The following is a 9,737-nucleotide window of genomic DNA, read 5'->3' as shown; positions in this document are numbered from 1 at the left end:
CATTTGCACAGCTATCCTTGTTAGGACATTGCATTGACTTCTATGCATTGTGGACAGACTAACCTAAACCGTAACCCTAACCAGGACCTCAGAACTCAGACCTCAGGTGCCTCATTAGGATCGGGCTTTGTTCCCCATGAGGACTACTGGTCTACACACACACACACAAGCACACACACACACACACACACACACACACATGCACACACACGGGAGGAGATCATAGATGCAGCATGTTGACATATTATCAATAAACAATCAACAAGAAGAGATTTAAATTTTATAATTGTTTGCAGGTTTTTGCAATGTCAGGGAATTCCCCACTTGTGTGTGTATGTGTGTGTGTGTGTGTGCAGGGGTGTGCACTTCAGCATACACTGTCTTTGTGTTTGTGTGTGTGTACGTGCACCAAAGTCTGGATGAGTGAGAGATGCTGCATGAGAGGCATGAGAAAAAAAAGGGAAGAAAGAGAGAGAGAGAGAGAGCAAAGTGAGGCGTGCTCGCTAGGAGGAGTGATGCAGGCAAGAATCCTTGTTTTGGTGGCCATGGCAACCAGTTTCAGAGAATCTCTCCCCCCCTCTAATACACACACACACACACACCACTCCCACCTCCCACCCTGAGACTTCACTGCAGAGCAGCAAAGGTGCTGCAGTCGAGTCTGAGGAAGACAATAAGGCAGAATACTGGATGTGTGTGTGTCAACTGTTGTTGTGTGGTAATAGTGTTCCTGTCTGTCTTCATATAGCTGTGAGGAAATCACACAAACAACATGTGTAAAGACGAAAAGATGCCGTCGGTTAAACGCAACATGAGTCACCTTCTGCTGCTTGAGTTTCCTACTTTTACTTTTTTTTCTTTCTAAACATTTTTCTGTGATTCTCTACTCTAACGTTGCTCAGGCACACTGAGATTTTAACCTTACACCCAACGGTGGAAATTAACTCCATTTACATGCTACTTTATACTTCCACTCCACTACATTTCAGAGGGAAATATTGTACTTTCTACTCCACTACATTTATTTGACAGCTTTAGTTACTTTTCAGATGAAGATTTGACACAATGGATAATATAACAAGCTTTTAAAATACAACACATTGTTAAAGATGAAACCAGTGGTTTCCAACCTTTTTGTCTTTTGACGTCTTACAAAAAGCAGTGTGTAGTCGGGGTCACATTTCACGTGTCTATGAGTTGTTAACAGCTCCACCAAATAGTGATTTTTCCCTCTAAACTTCTCACATGCTTTCATTTCAATAAATGTTCAAATGATCCAATATTTCAGCAAAAATCAAAGATTAGAGAAAAAGTCCAAAAACTGAAAACAGATTTGTGTATCAGAACTTTGTTTTTTCTTCTTTCCTCTCCCATTAATCATCTCACGACCCCTCAGATTTATGTGCTGACCCTTTGGAGGGGCCCGACCCCTAGGTTGGGAACCACTGGACTAAACTAGCTAACTGTATATAAAGTAGTGTAAACTAGCTCCACCTCCAGCAGCTACAACAGTAACATGCTGCTCTAACACTGATGCTTCACTATTAATAATCTAATGATGTCATATATAATAATATATCAGTCAGAGGGACCAAACCACTACTTTTACTGCAATACTTTAACTACATCAAGCTCATAATACTTACTTAAGTAGTATTTTTCATGCAGGACTTTTACTTGTAATGGAGTGTTTTTACATTGCTATATTGGTACTTTTACTTAAGAAAAGGATCTGAATACTTCTTCCACTACTGGTTACACCTCTTTATTATGTTTCTACCTTTCTACTCCCTGTCCTAGTTAAGGAGCTACCTCCTCTAGAGGATGTGTCTGATGATATCTGTCATGTGGCCAGGTCAACAGGGCTCCAGGGCAAAATGAACTGGTTCGCCCCATTCATGTATAGTTCATACAACAGACTACACTTCAGTTTATTGTCCCTGCATCTAATCAATAAATCATTTTTGGATTAAAGTCTTTTTTCAAGCCAAAATGCCAAACATTTAATGCTTCCAGCTACTCAGATGTGAGAATCTGCTGTTTTCTCTTGTCTTACGTTATTAAATAGTATCATAGTAATTTAAATATTTTTGGGTTTTGGAGTGTTGGTGAGATGAAACAAGACATTTGAAGATGTCATGTTGGGCTTTATAGAATTGTGATGGATATACAGATGGGTGAAAAATTAAAGGAAAAACCAACATGAAGTGTCTTAATATGGAGTCAGGCCACCACAGGACTCCAGAACAGCTTCAGTGCTCCTTGCCAAGTCTGGAGCTCTGTTGGAGGGATGAACACCATTTCTCCACAACACATTCCCTCGTTTATATATATAATCTTTATTTAATCAGGTAATCTCATTGAGATCAAGATCTCTTTTGCAAGAAAGACCTGAGTCAAACATAGCCAGCCATAACAAAATGACATAAACCATCAGAGACAATCACACATACCCCTAAATAGATTTGAAGATGAAAGTTTATATTACATCATTTGGTCTTATGGAGATGGTGGTGGAGAGCATTGTCTTCAATCAATCAATCAATCATTTTTTATTTATATAGTGCCAAATCACAACAAAAGTCATCTCAGGGCATTTTTCACACAGAGCAGGTCTAGACCGTACTCTTTAATTTACAGAGACCCAACAATTCATCCATGAGCAAACACTTGGCGACAGCGGTAAGGAGAAACTCCCCTTTAATGGGTAGAAACCTCAAGCAGAACCCGGCTCTTGGTTGGCTGCCATCTGCCTTGACCGGTTGGGTTGAGAGAGACCTATGGAAACGTCCGTCTTCCATAGGTGTTCAACTGGGTTGAGATCTGGTGACTGTTAAGACACTTGTATTTTATTCACATCATTTTCATATTCACCAAACCATTCAGTGAGACCTGGTGCTCGGAAGCATCTGCATTTGATATGTTTCTCCACTCTTTTATTCATGTTTTTCTTTTAATTTGTCCACCGTCTGTACAGTTCTGTGCAAAAGTTTCAGGCACTTTAGATGTTTGGATTCTGTTACGCAACACCATCAGGGAGGCGTTTGATCGGTCCCAAAGTTATTCTGCAGCATGACAACGACTCATAAAGAACTATCTTCAGCAACAAGAAGAACAAAGAGTCCTGCAACAGATGGTCTGGCCCCCACAGTGTCCTGATCTCACCATCATGGAGTCAGTCTGGGATTACATGAAGACACAGAAGCAACTGTGGCAACTTCTCCAAGATGCAGAAACAACCGACCTGCCGAGTACCTGAAAAACTGTGTGCAGGTGTACCGAGGAGAACTGCTGCTGTTTTAAAGGCAAAGCTGCTCACAGCAAATATTGATTTCCTTTAGGTTTCTTCTTTTTACTGAAATTTGTATGAAGCTCATTGATAAATGAAAACGTTTCATGTCATTGTTTTTGAAAGCATCCTCACTTTACATTTAGTGCCTAAAACGTTTGCACAGTACTGTACTCAAGCCAGAAACTAATTAATTAAGCAAAACATAATGAGAATAATCGTCAGTGGTGGAATGTAACAAAGTACATTTACTGAAGTACAGTTTTGAGGTACATTTTAGGCCATTTTCTTCTTCTACTTCATATATTCAAGGCTGGATTATCAACCAAGTAAACTGCCCAGGAGCCCCAGAAGCCTCAGGTTAACTCCATATCATTTGGGTCTACATAATTTGATTAATAATAAGTTATATGACAGGTCCTCCATCTTGGTCTTGAAGAGGAACTCTGTGTGAAAATATGAGACTTTAAAGTATATATTTGGTGACTCTCTATATTTTTCTTATTGTCAACAAATCTCATGTTTGGAGCCAAACCAACAATGAACTGATGTACTAACAAGTATTGTGTCTGTGTATCCAAAGTCTAATATATCTTATTCCTCTGTGCTGTAGACCTCTGTTGTTGTCCAAAAACTATTAAAAACACATCAGTGAGCCGCACTGCTGCACTGAGTGACATGTTCCTTCATTATGAAGAGTTTGGTCATGTTAGTTTGTTTAGAAACGGCTCCAAACAGTAATAACAGCCATCAGGTTTTCAGTCTCCAGAGAGTGGTTCTGTGTAAAGCAGACGTCACTGAGCATGTGCAGGAACGCAGCTCTGTTTACAGCTTCACTAGCTTGTTGTGCTACATCGCACAACCTCTTGAGTTTGTTCTGAAGTTCTTTCAGAAATTCATGATGTAGTAATATTATAGTTTTGTCAGTAATGTGCTCACAATATCTACAGATGTCAGTATCTTTGGATATGATTGATTTACGCTTCTTAGTCCCTTTTTCTACTAAATTATAAGAAGCCTTTAATCTGAGTGTAGATGAATGATGAGTGATGTTTGAACTAACATCACACAGATATGAATAATTAGTCTTTTACTGTGATTAATTAGGAAGAGTTGAGTGTGAAAAGCTGTTCAAAGCCTTATTTATGAAACTGAGAGGAAATCTTTAGGGGGACAAACTTATATTTTATCAAAACTTGTTGTCTTATAAAGGGAACAAAGCAAAACAAGACAAGACAAGACAAAATGGAGTAAGACATGACAAAATAAGAAAAGATGACAAGATCCTTAACAAAATGAGACAAAACAAATCAAGATGTTACGAGACAAAATGATATAAGATGAGAGCTGAGAACATAACACTGGATGAATGACGCATGGTGATATAAAACAACCCAAGCATGAAAAAGCAAAAAGGAAACGATAAAACCATGGTGTAATGTTAATATTGAATGCTGCTGACCTCTGACCTCCGGGCTGCATCACATCAATATTCAGCTCTGCAGGGCAGGTTGTTAGTTTGATTACTCCACATAAACCTCAGATATGAACAAACTCTGCCTTCATCTCTATGGCTCACGTGTAAACACACGCACACACACACACACACACACACACACACACACACACACACACACACATACACACACACACACTCACTGTAAGGATTAATGGCCCTTCATCCACTCTCCCATCATTGCAGCAGCAGAAGCATCCATCACTGCTGGGTGGACTGCAGCGCCATCTGCCTGTTACACATTAATACAACACTCTGGTTAAAGGACAGGTTCATAATTTTTCATGTGTGTCTTAAACCAGCAGTCAGGTGTCCATATGAACAGTGAAAGAGGTTTTCCTCGCTGTAATCATTCCTCCTGTTCATACTGGCTATTAAAAGATCCTTCAAATGTGCTTTCAGTGTAAGTGATGGAGGCCAAAATCCACAGTGTGTCCACACAGTCATTTAAAAGTTGATGTGAAGCTTCTATGAGGCTTCAGCAGTCTGAGTTAGTTAGACAGAATAACAACAATCATAACAATAACAATAACAGCAACAATAGGAAGGACACCAACAGGACCGCGAAGGCTCAGGCTGCATCCCAGGGTTTCCTGCGAGATGAGAAAGCACAAAAAACTCAGCGGAAGAAGCCAAGTTGGTAACATGTATTGAAAGTACATGAATGCATACAGAAGGAGAGGAGGAGGAGGAGGAGGAGGAGAGAGGAGCTCAGTGCATCATGGGAAGTTCCCCGGCAGTCTAGGCCTATAGCAGCATAACTAAGGGCTGATCCAAGGTGAGCCTGGTCAGCCCTAACTATAAGCTTTATCAAAAAGGAAAGTTTTAAGCCTACTCTTAAACATAGAGAGGGTGTCTGCACCCCGGACCGAATCTGGAAGATGGTTCCACAAGAGAGGAGCCTGATAGCTGAAGGCTCTGCCTCCCATTCTACTTTTAAAGACTGTAGGAACCACCAGTAAGCCTGCATTCTGGGAGCACAGTGTTCTAGTGGGATAATACGGTACTATGAGCTCTTCAAGATATGATGGTGCCTGACCATTAAGGGCTTTGTAAGTTAGGAGAAGGATTTTAAGTATAGTAACAAAAAGAGGAACTTTGGCACTAAAAAGACTGTAACGTTGAAAGATATGTACTTGATTTGACTCATTTGGACGCTGAAGCTTCATATTAGCATCAGATAAACTTTTAAATACATTTTTTGCACAGAAGGAGGACTGTGGATTTTATCCCCCATCACTTACATTACAAATGCATTATGAAGGGATCTTCTAATGGTCAGTATGAACAGGAGGAATGATTACAGCAAGATAAACATGTTTCAATGTTCATCTGGGTTCCTGATTGTTGTTTTAAGATAGACTTGAAAAATGATGAATCTGTCCTTTAAGACAGCAACGTGCAGGTGCTGATATTCAGCTAATGAGCTATGAGCAGCCACTGAGAGACTCTCCTGTACTGTATGTGCTATCACTTCCTGTTTATTACATACTGCAGTGCTCCTTATTTACCATTTACAATATGTTGTACCATTTTCCACTACAGGAACTTACTGACCTGTACCTGAACTTATACTCTTTGTCCCGGGTTCTGCTTTTGTTTCCAGTGTCATCGGCCTGCTTTAGAAACTCTCAGGAGGTGAAACTAAAGCAAGTTTGAGGTTCACGTGATTGTAAAATATGTGTCATCACAGCTCAACTACGACAAAGACAACATAGTAGTAACCACCATTTGACTTCTGAGCACACTAAAAATCACTGGGTTAAATTTTTACCCAGTTTGGATTGATATAGCACCAACACAATACTGGATTAATGTTACCCAGGAAGCCACTCAAGACAAGCAGTTGTTTTGACCCAGTTTTTTATTTTACTGTTTGGTTATTTACTCAAACTAACACTTGTTATAATCAACTCTACTCTTTTCAATCTTACATGTCATCGTTTGTTGTTTGTTAATTACTTGTGTATCATTTTAATGTCATATGCACATCGTTTTGTATAAGAAACAATATATTTGTGACAGTTTTTAGCTGAAGTTTGTCGTGTGTAACACTGGATCAAAATAACAAATCACTACTGGATAAAGTTAGCCCAATGTTTTATTAGTGCTATAACAACCCAAAGTGGTTAAAATTTGAACCCAGTGATTTTTTAGTGTGTTTACATCACCAAGGACGAAGAACAATGAGAGAATAATAACTCAACTGAATAATTGAGAATATTGACTAGAATAAAATTCATTATCATATAAATTCTGTATACCGACAGGTTTGTGTTGCAGAAATGAATGTTTTCTTCTTTCAAACTCCGTTAATCAATCTCACAACTCCTCAGATTTATCTTGTGACCCTTTGACAGGGCCTGACCCTCAGATTGGGAACCATTGGACTAAACTAACTGTATATAAAGTAACTAAAACTACTTCCAGCAGCTATAATGGTAAAATGCTGCATATGAATAACAATCAAATAATGTTATAATAACATATCAGTCACAGGGGCATTTTTCAACAGATCAAGTACTTTTTTGCAATAATTTAAGTACACTCAACTTATAATGCTTCTATACGTAAGTAGTAGGATTTTATAAGTAGGATTTTGTTGGAGTGGTACTTTTATTTAAGTACAGTATCTGAATACTTATCCACCACTGGCTGTGGAGTAATTTATAATTAGTGCTAAAACTGAACTCATTCATCAGAACTGAATAAAAAGACAGATGATGAGCAACGTGTCTGCGTCAGGGTGCGGCTCGCAGCCAAGAATAAGACGATTAAAGCACTTAGAAAGAGTGATGGTCCTCTGACAGAGAACTTAATAAACTTGTTCTTAACTCATCCACATATCTGGGACTGGGAGAAAGCCAGAGAGATGCCTTCACTCCCAACGCCTTATTAAATGTGAGCTATAAATAGTTCTGAGCAAATTAAAGTAGGTGGTGTCGAGCAGTCGTAGCACAGTGATTACAAAGTGCTGGAGAAAAAGAAGCACTGAGTTGAATTGTATTGAAATTTCTTTTTATGTTTTAATGTTTTTCATTAGTTTATGTTGTGCAAATGAAAAATGCTAAAGATACAAGTTTCTCCTTTTATATTTACAGCAAACTTCACATTTTGAATGTGACTGACGATAAATCTGAAGGATTTTGAGATGATTATCAGAGTTTGAAAGAAGAAAACATAATTTCTGCGACACAAATCTGTTTTCTTTTTTGGAATTTTTCTCTAATCTTTGTTTTTTGTGATCCTACACTTCCCATAATGCAACTTGATAGCATCTCTCATCTTTTAAACTCCACAACTCCAGCTCAGGATGATTACAGGCTTTCTGGTGAACGTTAAACGTCAGGTCCTATCAATATGACATCATCTGGGATATTTTCTCAGTTTTTAGGAAGTTCCTGAACCACAGAAGACATCATACAGCTGTTTTCACAGGCTGAGAGGTTTTCATACTGCGGAAGATTTAAAATGCCGAAATTAAAACAAAAAAATAGTACATATTGTGTTCTTTTTATGTATGTATTTACTGTGCCATGATTAATTAAAAACATATGTAAAGGAACAATTATTTAGCTTTTTGTCTGAATGCACACTAAAAATCAACGGGTCAAAATTTAATTGAAATTAGCACCATGTCAACACTGGGTTAAGTTTCTCCTGTATTAATCTGTTTTGTTGTTGTTTTTTTAAACAAATACATTTTAATACATATTACTATTTGAGACCATTTTAGCTTAAAAGTGTCAAAAAAACAAAAACAAAGTGCATATGACATTCAAAACTGCAAAGGATACACGTTATAAACAATCAATGACAAACAGTGATATGTTGGTTTAAAAGAAGGTGGAGTTGATTATAAGAATTTGCAACCACCAGCTTTTAGTTTGGGTAAGAAACCCAACAGTAATATAAAAAATAACCCTAAAACGGACTTGAAACGCCCCCTTGTCTTAGCTTATTTTTTGGTGCTTTATAGACCCAAATTGTATTAATTTGGACCCAGTGATTTTTTAGTGTGAATTGTTTTTCATTGTGACACTATTGACTGTAGCCTGCATTTACCATTTAGCAACCGGCTAGCTCACAGGAAATAGCTTTAATGTGAAAGGCAGCATATCATGGCTGCCATCAGTGACGATACCAGATTCATGTCATATGGAAGTTATCGTATCGTTAAGAGTTTTTGATTTGTAACAATAGCTCACATCAACCTCCGAGTTGCAATTACAACTGGGGAACTGTGATTTTCTGAAAGCCCCGATACGTATATCCAACTTGGCACTTAATGATAATAACCAAACAAACATGGACGCCTCATGTCAGCTAAAGTCTGTCGTTCAATGTAATTAAACTCAAACTGAATGCCATTTTGGCACTGATGATGCATCTCTATCTCAAAAACAGAAAAAAAGCTCCTTGCACCTCCTCATGGAAACTAATGACAGTGCTTTGTATTTAGTATTGGCGGCTCTATGCTGCCCCCTGCTGGTCAACACTCAAACACAATTCACCTCCTTTGTATTCTGTGCTGTGATTTGATTTTAATGTCATAATGAAAAACGATTCATTCTGTAGGACAAAAAATAAATAATTGTCCTTTTAACACACACACACACACACACACACACACACACACACACACACACACACACACGTATACTAATTATGACACACTAATACAGGCTACATAAAAATGAGAAACACACAACAACAATGCATATTGTATTTCACTTTATTTATTTGTTTGATTTGTTTTTATTTAGGCTTTTTAAATCTTCCATACTCTCCGGGACGAGAAAACAGATCGTTGTGTGTAAAATCGTTGAAGTGCCCCTTTAATATTATGCAGTGTCACAACTGACCTCACATGGGATTAACAATAAGAAACACTGCACAAGTTGGATGAAAACATCGACATCACCAAATACA

The sequence above is a fragment of the Thunnus albacares genome, chromosome 3, assembly GCF_914725855.1.
Source record: "Thunnus albacares chromosome 3, fThuAlb1.1, whole genome shotgun sequence".
NCBI lineage: Eukaryota > Metazoa > Chordata > Actinopteri > Scombriformes > Scombridae > Thunnus > Thunnus albacares.
The sequence above is the reverse complement of the archived record's forward strand: the minus strand, read 5'-3'. Positions refer to the sequence as shown.